The following is a 12,802-nucleotide window of genomic DNA, read 5'->3' as shown; positions in this document are numbered from 1 at the left end:
GATCAGTGTGAATAGTTACTTTAGAATCAACAATATAAGGTCTGAACTTATCACAAGCAAATACAATTGCTAAGATTTCTTTTTCAGTAGTAGCATAATTTATCTGAGCATTGTCTAGAGTTTTACTAGCATATTGAATAACATTTAATTCCGTATCAACTCTTTGTCGTAGAAAAACACCTACAACATATTCACTAGCATCACACATAATTTCAAAGGGTAAATTCCAATCAGGTGGCTGAACAATAGGTGCAGAGATCAATGCTTTTTTAAGTATTTCAAATGCTTCTACGCAATCATCATCAAAAACAAATGGTATATCTTTTTGTAATAAATTAGTCAGAGGCCGAGAAATTTTTGAGAAGTCCTTAATGAACCTCCTATAAAAACCGGTATGACCAAGGAAACTTCTTATACTTTTGATGTCCTTGGGACATGGCATCTTTTTAATAGCATCAACAGGTGCAATATCATTGCATAATTTATTTGTATAATTCATGAGGTATAGCACTAGCACTGGCACCCATATCACATAAGCCATGACAACAGTGATCTCTTACTTTAACAGAAATAACAGGCATGCCTACCACGGGTCTATGTTTATCTTTAGCACAAGGTTTAGCAATTCTAGCAGTCTCATCACAGAAATGAATAACATGACCATCAATATTATCAGACAAGAGATCTTTAACAAAAGCAATATTAGGTTCAACTTTAATTTACTCAGGAGGTGTATATGTTCTAATATTGCTTTTACGAACCACAGTTGAAGCTTTAGCATGATCTTTTATCCTAACATGAAAAGGTGGTTTCTCAACATAAGCAGTAGGAACAATAGGATCATTATAAGTGACAGTCTTTTCATCAACTTTAATAGGTGCATGTAGCGACCAGACCTCAAACGGTCCAATCTCTGTGCTCTTGTGTCATCCCTGGATCAGTAATGCTGACACCACATAGTACTTGAAGGATTTATAACAGAGTAGCAATCACACACTTATTACATTGAGTGTCTCAAAAGAGAACTTATTACAATAAATATGGCTTAAGGCCATCTAATAACGATAAAAGCGGAAGGCTTGGAAGATAAGTGAGTCCATCAACTCCAACGGCATCACTGAGTATAGAACCATGACCTAAAGGCACCTTAATCGCCGTCTGAAAAGTCTGCAACATTAACTTTGCAGCCCAAAACGGGTCAGCACATGGAATATGCTGGCAATGTAACACATAGAGAGTAATGGAATAAAATAGGCTATTCTATATGCATATATGGCTGGTGGAAAGCTCTATGGTTACAGTTTTGCGTAAAGCCAATTTTTCCCTACTGCAAAGGAATAAATTTTATTTAACTATCATGGTAGTTGTTAAACATTGAGAATGGTTGACAGCATTCTCAATCCCAATTAAGCATCATCATTAAAACCCAACAATTAACTTTAGAGTAACATGATGAGATTCACATGATAATCCAGGTACTAGATACTCAAGATGTCCATAACCGGGGACACGGCTAACCATGATTAGTTTATACACTCTCCAGAGGTTTGCGCACTTTTCCCCACAAGACTCGATCTCCTCCGTTGGTTTTCTCGCACTACATGGTGTTTGAGAAACGGATGACCGAGACATAGTCTTTCGGAAGCGCTAGCACCTTACGAATGGGTAGACCGTACCAACCTACATCCCCTACATCTGCTAGTCTACCACTGTAAGAGTTCGCACGACTTAGTCAACTATGCTAGAGCCCATAGTAGCTTGTGGCTGCACACAGAAGTTTCTAGTATGAATAATCTCATGATCCCTTTGAGCCTGGGTGGCGGTCCAAAAGAAAACAGGCAATTGCTGGAATACCCAGGTGCCTCAATCCACCTAGATGTGTGTTTAGGTTGCCACCTTAAATAAACCATTAATTAACAAAGCTCACATCTGTCATGGATACACTCACCCAATCCACGTCTACTAGCATAGCATAGCAAAAATAAGAAAACGTAGAGTAACTCCCAAAGGTTTGATAATAAACAGGTAATAGGTTGTAACTCAACTACTCCCCAAACCCACAATTTAATTAGATCCTAATCATGCAATGTGTGAGGATTGATCTAAGGCAATAAAACTGGGTAGTAGGAGGTATGATCAAAGTGTTACTTGCCTTGCTGATGATCCGAGAAACCTAGCGATTCGAAGTAGCAAGCGGCACACTCCGGTTACTCTATCGCAAACAAACAAACATACAATAATTACTCAACTAATGCACAGGTAAAACTCGAACAACAGAACTAACCAGAAAGTTCAACTTAAGAACTCCGGTTGGCAAAAAGAATCAAAACGAACGAAGCAACGAAAGACAAACGGCAAGAGAAACAAGCTTCGTTTACTATTCTGGGTCTAAGGCAATTTTTATAGTGGCAAAAACTTGTTTGAGTTGGTTAAACGGAAAGAGGGTTTCGAGACGAAACTCCAGGCGCTTGAATCACCTGATTCCGATAAACGAGCGAAAAGTTAAACTAGAACGAACATCGGATCAAAGATCGCGATCAGAAAAACCGCGGATTTAATCCAAGAAAAAGAAAAACGACGAACAGTTAACGAACGAATGTTCGTTAACAGAAACTAAACGAAAAACGCGTTCGTTAAAACAAACGGACGAACGGGCGCTCGCAAAATAAATAAAATGGAAAAAACGATCTATTTATAAAAAACAGAACTAGGGTTTTCAAAAAAAACCAAAACGGTTTTTTTCAAAAACCAGCCGGCGACTACCTCGGCGGGGCAACTCTCCGGCGGGGCTCCGGCAGGGCGGCGGGGCGGCGGCAAGTGGCAGCGGTGTGCGGCGGCGGCGGCGTGCGGCAGCGCAGGCGACGGCGGCGTGCTGCGGTGCGCGGCGGCGGGGTGAGGAGAGGGCGGCGGCGGGGCGGCTATTTAAGAGGGGGAGGGGGGTTGACTTGGGGGAGGGGGCGACGGGCAGCGGCGGCTCCGGCTCGGACTCCTCCTCGAGTCTGGCGGGAAGGCGGCGGCGGCGGCTTGGGCCGGCCTGGCTCGGCTGGGCCCTTGGCCCAGTCGGGCGCGGGTTTTAAAAAAAAACAATTCGCTGCGCCTAAAAAATTCTAGAAAAATAAATAAAAATCTAAAAATGCCAAAACAAATTTTCTCCGTCTAAATAAAATATTTAGAACAGGATGAACATTTTTTGGCTCTAAAAGCAATTTTTGAAAACGTGCAATTTTTCCTAAATTCGAATAAAATAGCAAATAAATCCAAAATAATATCTTATTTGATTTTTTGTTAAATCCTCAATATTTCTTTATTTTGGGAAAGTCATTTTATTCCCTCTCTCATATTTTTATAATAGAAATAATTGAAGATAAAATAAATAAAATCAGATGATCCTATCTTCAAAATTTGAGAAAAACTCAAATATGAAAATATCAAAATCCCCAACTCTCTCCGAGGGTCCTTGAGTTGCGTAGAATTTCTAGGATCAACCAGAAAAGCAATAAAATATGATTTGCAATGATGATCTAATGTATAACATTCCAAATTGAAAATTTGGGATGTTACAAAACCTAACCCCCTTAAGATGAATCTCGCCCTCGAGATTCGGGTTGGCTAGAAAATAGGTGAGGGTGGTCCTTCAGCAATTCTTCCTCTCGCTCTCAGGTGGCTTCATCCTTCGTGTGGTGGCTCCACTGAACTTTGCAAAACTTGATAACCTTGCTGCGGGTGACTCGACTGGCATACTCTAGAATCTTAACTGGTTTCTCCTCATAGGTCAAATCACTGTCCAACTGAATTGCTTCCAGTGGCACTGTATCTCTTAGCAGTATATCAGCCATCTCTGCGTGGCACGTCTTTAACTGGGAAACGTGGAACACGTCGTGAACTCCTGAAAATCCTTCGGGCAATTCCAACTTATAGGCTACTTCTCCCATACGCTCCAAAACTTTGTATGGGCCTACAAAACGTGGCGCTAACTTTCCCTTAACTCCAAAGCGCTTAACTCCTCAAAGTGGTGATACTCGAAGATAAACTCGGTCTCCGACTTCGTAAACTGTCTCCTTGCGTTTAGAATCTGCGTAGCTCTTCTGCCTGGACTGGGCTACCTTGAGCTTGTCGCGGATCAATTTCACTTTCTGTTCAGACTCCTTAATCAGATCTGGTCCAAACAACTGACGGTCTCCAACTTCATCCTAAGATAATGGGGTCCCGCACCTCCTTCCGTACAAGGCTTAGAAAGGGGCCATCTTCAAACTGGATTGATAACTGTTGTTGTAAGAGAACTCTGCATATTGCAAATTCTCGTCCCAACTAGATCCGCAATCTAGCGCACAAGCTCTCAGCATATCCTCCAAAATCGGATTGACTCTCTCGGTCTGTCCATCTGTCTGCGGATGGAAGGATGTACTAAACTCTAGTCTGGTACCCAAAGTTTCATGCAACTGATTCTAGAACTTTGAGGTAAATTGGGTTCCTCTATCTGATACAATGCTCTTTGGAACTCCATGAAGACATACGATTCTGGTCATGTATATCTTTGCCAACTTTGCACTGGTATAGGTAGTCTTCACTGGAATGAAATGGGCTACCTTTGTCAAACGATCGACTATAACCCATATTGAGTCATAGCCTGAACGAGTTCTGGGTAAACCTGTAATAAAATCCATGCCTAACTTATCCCACTTCCATTCGGGTATCGACAATGGCTGTAGCAATCCTGCTGGCTTCCGATGCTCTGCCTTTACTCTCTGACATACATCACAAACTACTACATACTCCGCAATATCCTTCTTCATTCTGGTCCACCAGAAAGTATCCTTCAAATCCAAATACATCTTGGTATTTCCTGGGTGAATCGAGTATGGTGAATCATGTGCCTCTTGCAGAATTAACTTCCTGATCTCCGAATCATTAGGCACATAAACACGGTCTTCAAACCATAGGGTATCGTGCTCATCCTCACAAAATCCCTTAGCTTTTCCTTTGCTCATTTTCTCCTTAATAGAGGCAATCTCCTTGTCAGTCCATTGAGCTTCTCTGATCTTATCCATCAAGGTAGACTGAATCTCCAATGCTGCTACATAGCCTCTCGGAACTATCGCCAAACATAGCTCATGAAGGTTTTCAGCTAACTCCCTTGGTAAATCTCCCGTCATTAGGGTGTTGACGTGGCTTTTACGGCTCAACGCGTCAGCTGCTACGTTAGCCTTTCCGGGGTGATAATGTAATCTCATATCGTAATCCTTGATGAGTGAAAGTGCAACTATCCCTAGGTGGTTTTGGTAATTCATAACAACATATAGCTCATTGAGCTAATGCTATTCCAAGATGATTATTTCAGGAAAGCTCAATGATTGGCATGGCATGGATGTGAAAGTGGAACCCTCAAAATGCTAAGGACAATGGATTGGCTCAAGCTCAAAAGCTCAAGACTCTTCATTTTATATTTTAGTGATCCAAGATCACATTGAGTCCATAGGAAAAGCCAATACTATTAAGGAGGGATGAGGTGTTGCTTAATGAGCCTCTTGCTTCATGTGCTTAGTGATATGCTCCAAAAACCCTCAACTACTTTCCCATATCCACATATGACCAAAACTCTAAGCCAAACTCGGTCCTACCGATTCTTCCTATCCGGCGCCACCGAGTTTCACTTGTAATTAGCCACTGCCAAACCCTAGCAATTCGGTTCTACCGATAAGAATCTCGGTCCCACCGAGATGGGGTTGCAAACTCTCTGTTTCCCTTTTGTAACTTTTCGGTCCCACCGAAAGAGCGAATCGGTCCCACCGAGATTGCAATGTAAACTCAGTGTTTCCCCTTTGTAACTTTTCAGTCTCACCGAGTTCCACTCGGTCTCACCGAAAGAGCAAATCGGTCCCACCGAGTTTGCCTGACCAACTCTCTGGTTAGCTAATTACCAAATTCGGTCTCACCGAGTTTGTGTAATCGGTCTCACCGAGATTACGTTATGCCCAAACCCTAACCGAATCGGTCCTACCGAGTTGCATGTCAGTCCCACCGAAATTCCTAACGGTCACTAGGTTTACATTTTCGGTCCGACCGAGTTTTCTGATTCGGTCCCACCGAGATTGGAAAACTGTGTAACGGTTGGATTTTGTGTGGAGGCTATATATACCCCTCCACCTCTTTCTCATTCAGTGAGAGAGCCATCAGAACACACACATCATTCCAACTCATATGTTCTGAGAGAGAACCACCTACTCATGTGTTGAGACCAAGACATTCCATTCCTACCATATGAATCTTGATCTCTAGCCTTCCCAGGTTGCTTTCCACTCAAATCTTCTTTCCACCAAATCCAAATCCTATGAGAGAGAGTTGAGTGTTGGGGAGACTATCATTTGAAGCACAAGAGCAAGGAGTTCATTAACTACACACCATTTGTTACTTCTTGGAGAGTGGTGTCTCCTAGATTGGCTAGGTGTCACTTGGGAGCCTCCGACAAGATTGTGGAGTTGAACCAAGGAGTTTGTAAGCGCAAGGAGATCGCCTACTTCGTGAAGATCTACCGCTAGTGAGGCAAGTCCTTCGTGGGCGATGGCCATGGTGGGATAGACAAGGTTGCTTCTTCGTGGACCCTTTGTGGGTGGTTGCTTCTTCGTGGACCCTTCGTGGGTGGAGCCCTTCATGGACTCGCGCAACCATTGCCCTTGGGTGGAGCCCTGTGTGGACTCGCGCAACCGTTACCCTTCGTGGGTTGAAGTCTCCATCAACGTGGATGTAGGATAGCACCACCTATCCGAACCACGGGAAAAACATCCGTGTCTCCAATAGCGTTTGAATTCTCCAAACCCTTCCCTTTATATTCTTGCAAGTTGCATGCTTTACTTTCCGCTGCCAATATACTCTTTGCATGCTTGCTTGAATTGTGTGATGATTGCTTGACTTGTCCTAAAATAGCTAAAATCTACCAAGAACTAAAATTGGGAAAAGGTTAAGTTTTTATTTGGTCAAGTAGTCTAATCACCCCCCTCTAGACATACTTTCGATCCTACAAGTGGTATCAGAGCTTTGGTCTCCATTTGCTAGATCTCCATAGCTTTTGGTGGTCATAGGCTTGGTTTCACAACCTAGGAGAGTATGGCGTCTAGCGAGGGAAATTATCACCGTAGAGGTCCTTACTTTGATGGTACTAATTTTGCTAGTTGGAAGCATAAAATGAAAATGCATATTCTTGGACATAACCCCGCTGTTTGGGCTATTTTGTGTGTTGGTTTGCAAGGTGACTTCTTTGATGGGAGAAAACCAAACCGTGAAGCTACCACGGATGAGTTGAAGATGTTGCAATACAATGCTCAAGCTTGTGATATTCTCTTCAACGGATTGTGCCCCAAAGAATTCAACAAAATCAGCCGCCTTGAGAATGCAAAGGAAATTTGGGACACTTTGATTGATATGCACGAAGGTACCGACTCCGTCAAGGAATCCAAGTTGGATGTGCTTCAAAGCCAACTTGACAAGTTCAAGATGAAGGATGGTGAAGGTGTCGCTAAAATGTACTCTAGGCTTGCTCTCATCACAAATGAGATTGCCGGCTTAGGAAGTGAAGAGATGACCGATAAATTCATCATCAAGAAGATCCTAAGAGCCTTGGATGGAAAATATGATACCGTGTGCACATTGATCCAAATGATGCCCAATTACAAAGATCTCAAGCCAATGGAGGTGATTGGAAGAATTGTTGCTCATGAGAAGTCACTTAAGGATAAAGAGGAACTTCACAACAAATCAAGTGGTGCCTATAAAGCCTCATGTGAATCCCCTACATCATCAAGTGAGAAACAAGACTTCAATGAAGAATTGAGCTTAATGGTGAAGAACTTCAACAAGTTCTACAAGAGTAGAAGCAAAGATAGAAGCTCCAAATCAAGGTCCTACAATGACAAAAGATCTTCTAGTCGAGAGCGAAACTGTTACAATTGTGGAAGACCCGGACACTATTCCAATGAGTGTACGACTCCCTACAAGAGAAGAGAAGATTCTCCAAAAAGAAGAAGCAAAGGATCACCACCAAGAGAGAGAAGGAGTAGAGATGATCGTTATGAACGAAGATACTCATGGAGAAGCAAGGATTCGGAAAGGAAGGAAAAATCATCAAGGAGCTACACAAGACGAAGACATCAAGCTCATGCTGGTGAATGGGTATCCGGCTCCGACTCCGACAGCCACTCCGAGAGAAGTTATCACTCCGACTCTGAAGATACTCAAGATGAAGGTGTTGCCGGTCTAGCACTTGTGTCAACCAACTCCTACAACATATTTGACTCACCAAATGAAGGAATTGGAAGATGCTTCATGGCCAAAGGTCCTAAGGTAACACACCCCGAGTATGTTGATTTCAATAGTGATGAAGATGACTTGTTAGGTGATGATTTGCTTGTTGACAACTCTAGTGATGAATACTATGATGAAAGACCAATTAATCATGCTAATCAAGATAAAATGAGTGACAATGATAAGGAGAAGATTGAGGCTCTAACTAAAGAACTAAAAACTCTTAAGTTGGCTCATGACACTATCTTCGAAGATCATCGAGAACTTTTAAGAGCTCATGAGAAACTACGCCTTGAAAAGCTCAATCTTGAGCAAGAGCATGAGTTCTTAAAGGCAATCAATGATGATCTCCGCAAGAAAAGTTCTTCTTACATTGCCAAGCGTTTACTCTTATCCACTTACATGCCTCAAGTCAAGTCTAACAAGAAAGATTCTTCCTCTAGTAGTAACAATGATCATGCTAAATCCAATACTGTTGCTTCTAGTAGTTCTCTTGATTCCACTAATGATTCTCTTAGCCAAGTTGCACTTGAGCAAGAAAATAGCTTATTGAAGGGAATCATAGAGAAAGGAGTATACAAAAGCCTTGCCGGGAGTAAGCAATTCGAGGAAATTGTGCGCAAGCAAGGAATGCACCGAAAGAATCAAGGTGTTGGTTTTGAACGAAAGTTCAATGCCAATGGAGTTGAGTGGGAAGAAGATCAATACCCCAAGACAAAGTTTGTCCCTCAACAAGAGAAGTATACTTCTTTCAAGGGGACACAAGCTCAAGATGATCTTCCACCACAAGACTACGAGCAAAAAGGCAAGGACAAGCTTCAAGAGGAAATTGATGCATTTGAAGAAGCTCCTAAGACCTTAGTCAAGTGGATTCCCAAGACTACTTCAAGCTCTACTTCATCAAGTACGACTACAACTCCAAGGATTCCCATCAAGATGATGTGGATCCAAAAGAAGAAGAACTAGGGAGTTCTTGAGGGTGACTCCGCCAACATACTTCACTCTTATCATTTTGGCAAGAACAAGTGCAATCAACTTCCACATCTTGCACTAGTTCAAGGAGTCACAAACCCTCTTGTTGGTAAGACAAGGGACAAGGTAACCTAAAAGTTTTCATGGACATCATCTTTTGTGTGCATCACTCTATGTCTATGGATATCCTTGTTTGTTCCTTGTGGGACTAACCCATGTAGGTATTGAAAGTGCAATTCACTCAAATGGATAGCTCCAAGAGATCTACATCAACATTGAGCATCCACATCTTCAATGTCTACATGAAGTCATCATCGACAAAACCCAAGGTTAGTTCATCCCTCTTAGGGGGGATATCACATCTAGGGGGAGCTTTACTCTAAGACTTGAGCTAAAGCAACTCTAAAGATGTGAACAAAAAAATGCTTTATGTAAAAGTGGTAACCCCACTTGAGCTTAAACGATGAGTATGACCTACGATCAAGTGTTCTCACTTGACTCCTAAGTCAATATACTCATATATAGATGACCTAGTCATCGCAAATTGCTTGATAGATGCTAGAATTGGTTGTGCATGCTTTGCCACATATTTCATTTGCTATCTTATTGTGTGAGCATGCTGATTGCATATTTTACTCATTCGAGGACATCCACTTGTTGCTTTGATTGTTTGGCTTTATCTTCTTTTGCCAAGTGGATGGACAAGAATGCCTAAGAACCTCCTCTAGCTATCTATGCTTTTCTCGTCTCAAACTCTATTCATGCTGCATCACAAAATTTGATCAAGTCAGATTCGAACCACTCTGTGTGAGGAGCGCTCGGAGTCCCCGATTCGTCATAGACTTAAACTTCCAAAACCTCTTTATGATTCTCGGTCTGACCGATACTCCACTTTCGGTCCTACCGAGATCATTTAGTTGATCTAGGTTTTCGATCTTGGTGCAACTGATTTGAACCTTTCGGTCACACCGAGTTTCAATAACTGCACGCAGTTATGAATCTCGATGCCACCGAGTCGTTCCACTCGGTCACACCGACAGGGTCGGGCTATATATAGTCACGGGAAAAATTTGGAAATTTCTCCGAAACCCTTCGCCCGCACGATAGCCTGCTCTACCCCCGAGGTCTCTGGATCGTCTTCTCGCCGCCAGCAGCCTCCAGTCGCTGGTCTCCGTCGCCGTCAACGGGATTTCTGCCCCGCCGTTGCCGCCGTAGCAAGTCCCCGCCGAACTAGGGTATGGACTTGATCTTTGTGCTATTCCTCAATCTGATTCCTAGCACATTGTGATCATATTGTTTCTGGCCACGTTTGAAACACTTCTATCCAGTCAAAACGCTCATAGATTAGGTTTGATTCGAAAATTCTAGGTTTAGGTTTCCGCCGAAACCATCTCGGACCCACCGAGTTGAAAAACTCGGTCCCACCGATTTGGCTTATGCCATTGCACAAGTGAGACTCGGTCTGACCGAGAATTACTTATCGGTGTGACCGATTTTTGAACTTAGTGAAACCCTAGCAGTCTCGGTGCCACCGAACTGTGACTCGGTCCTACCGAGTTCACTAGTTTAGGTTCCAAAACTGCTTCGGTATCACCGAGTTTGAAAGTCGGTAGATCCGAGATGATTTCAGTGGGAAACTAAAACTAAGTTTTTGAATCATTCTTTTTGCAAAAATCTCTGCATTTTGTGATGCTCATCCACTCTATCTCATCCATAATCTATTCACAGGGTCAGCAGTCAGTTTGCAACATGTCTGATCAGAGTGACAGCCAAAACTTGTCAGAGCAGCAAGTGGAGTTGAGTGAGGGCACTAGCCCCTCAAGTTCTTCAGATGATGGCAGCAGAAGCACCCCCAGCAATCTGCCTAAGGCTGCCACACGTCAAAGGAAGAAGAGAACGTCTGATTCTGAAGATGAGGACTATGTGGCAGAGGAAGAGGCCACTTCCAAGAGAGTTGAGCCAGCTCAAGGCTCAAAGCCAGGCCTAAAAATCAAAAGGCCAGCAGGCAGGCAGCCAATGTCAAAGGCTAGAGCCTCAACTGAGAAGCCTGCACCTGCTCCCATTGAGCCCATTGCTGCTGAGGGCAAAAAGAGGAAAGAGAGGGTGAAGAAGACTGTGGCTAGAGTCCTTGGCAAGGCCTCCATCATGGTAGAAGAGGAGGAGGAAGAAGAGGCAGCTGCACCAGCGCCCAAGGTAGCCAAACTTATGGGAGATGCCATAAGGTCAGGAACAGCTGCATCCAAGCCCAAGGAAGCACCTAAGGCTGCATCTAAGCCTAAGACAGCACCAAAGAGAAACACAAGGAGTATACCTGCTGCAGAAAAGAACAAGGCCCCGGTGCCTGAAGCTACTGAAGAAGAGGAAGAGAGTGTCCTTCGGAAGCTCAAGCCCAAGATCCCAGACCACAACGATGCTCATCCTGTGGCTGAGGATATGAAGCTAAGGAGAGACTCAGGGCTCAGAAAATGGAGAGAAGCAGATCCATATGCTTCTAGGAGAAGGACTACGTGGACTACAGATTTCATACCAAGGAGCAGCAAGATTTCTATGAAACTGTTTTGCTTGACAAGAATCCAATCATATGTGACATGAGATGGGTCGACTGGACCTATATCAAGGATAATGAAGAGTACTACCCCGGAGTGTATGACAGCTTTAGTGCGCGTGGAGTTGCAGACTTTGTTGGACAAAAGCTCACAAAGTGGAATGAGGAGCTAATCATGCAATTCTACTCCACAGCACACTTCTACCCGGATGGAAGGATCACATGGATGTCAGAGGGTACAAGGTACCAATCTACAGTGACTGAGTGGGCACAGATCATTAATGCCCCAGAGGAGCAAGATGAGGACTTGGATATCTATGCCAAGAAAAAGATGGATCATAACTCAATGTCCAACATGTACAAGGAGATTCCGAATGAAGCACTCGACACATTCAAGTTTGGCTCAGTGCATTATCTGCTCTCAGGATTGCCTACGATCAATTGGATCCTTAGGCACACTCTTCTGCCCAAGTCTGGAGATCACAAGATGATCAGAGGTCACGCGATCAATTTGCTTCATGTTTTTGATGTGCCTCAAAAATTCAAAGTTATGAGCCTCATAGTGGAAACGATCAAAAGGACTGCGGCAGATTAGAAGAGGAGCTGTGGATATGCCCCTCAGATTTAGGAGCTCATCAACTCCAAGATGGGCACGGGCATATATTTGTTGGATAAGGAACACCTGCCCATCCGTCTAGATTTCGAGGACAATGAAGTTGTGATGACAGAAAATGAGCCATCATCTGCCCAAGCATTTGCAAAGAAGGAGAAGGCGAAGAAGGAAAAATCTGCCAGGATGCCTACTCAAGCGGAGGCATCTGAATACTTCTTGAAGACCAAACAAGAGCAACTCGGTTACTTGATTGCATCCACGCTGAGAATTGAGCAAAGTCTGGCCACTCTCACTAAGAATCAGCAGAGCCTAGAGAGAATCATGGAACAGAAGTTCTATGACTTGGATGTCAAGGTAACAGAAGTTCAGTCTGTAGT

Source organism: Triticum urartu, chromosome 1A, assembly GCF_056163025.1.
Source record: "Triticum urartu cultivar PI428250 chromosome 1A, HENAU_Tu73, whole genome shotgun sequence".
Lineage (NCBI taxonomy): Eukaryota > Viridiplantae > Streptophyta > Magnoliopsida > Poales > Poaceae > Triticum > Triticum urartu.
The sequence above is the reverse complement of the archived record's forward strand: the minus strand, read 5'-3'. Positions refer to the sequence as shown.